The 608-nt window shown below is 30.6% G+C and overlaps 1 protein-coding gene across 1 annotated transcript in view; it reads left to right on the top strand.

Annotated features, from left to right (window-relative positions):
* The window catches only part of LOC119593838 (vesicular integral-membrane protein VIP36-like), a gene marked incomplete at its 5' end in the record, with an annotated part of 8741 nt that overhangs the window by 4815 nt on the left and 3318 nt on the right, over positions 1-608 (top strand).

Genomic DNA, 608 nt, shown 5'->3' with positions numbered 1-608 from the left:
CAGGAGTATTTTCTCTTCAGTCAGTTGGTGTAATTTCCAGTATTTTATGAGAAATGTGAAAAGAATTGAAATATTTACGATCCAATAGGGGTTTCATTAGTTTTAGAGGTAAAGAATTTTGATGAATTGCTGTATTTAGTAGGAATTGTTTTTTTTTATGGAGCCCTTCAGCATATGTATGAGTAAAGGCTTGAAAGGGATAATCTACTGTATTGCAAAGTAGGAAGTAAATTTTACCTTATGCATGCACGAGTTACTGGTAGCAAGGATATTTGACAATATTTAAGCAAGTGTATTTTTATGTATTAATGTTGAAAAATGGTGCAATAGCTTATTTCCTATGATTTCATTTCCTGTGTGATAAGACCAAAGAGCTTGTTTAGTTATGCTTTTGATATATATATATTTTTTTTTTTCTAGTAGTAGTTACATGGTAGTAAGTGTCCCTCTCATTTCCAGTAGGTGAAGATTCCTTTACAAGTAACTGCTTTTAATCTGGCTGAATAAACCTGGTCAAAACTAGTAGTTACTACTCCTTCTATATCTTTGATAGATAAGTGAAACCTACTATTTACTTTTTTAATCTATGTACTTATTTGTATTTGAAG

Source organism: Penaeus monodon, chromosome 32 (assembly GCF_015228065.2).
Source record: "Penaeus monodon isolate SGIC_2016 chromosome 32, NSTDA_Pmon_1, whole genome shotgun sequence".
Taxonomy (NCBI): domain Eukaryota; kingdom Metazoa; phylum Arthropoda; class Malacostraca; order Decapoda; family Penaeidae; genus Penaeus; species Penaeus monodon.
This window is presented reverse-complemented; position numbering and strand designations above follow the sequence as displayed.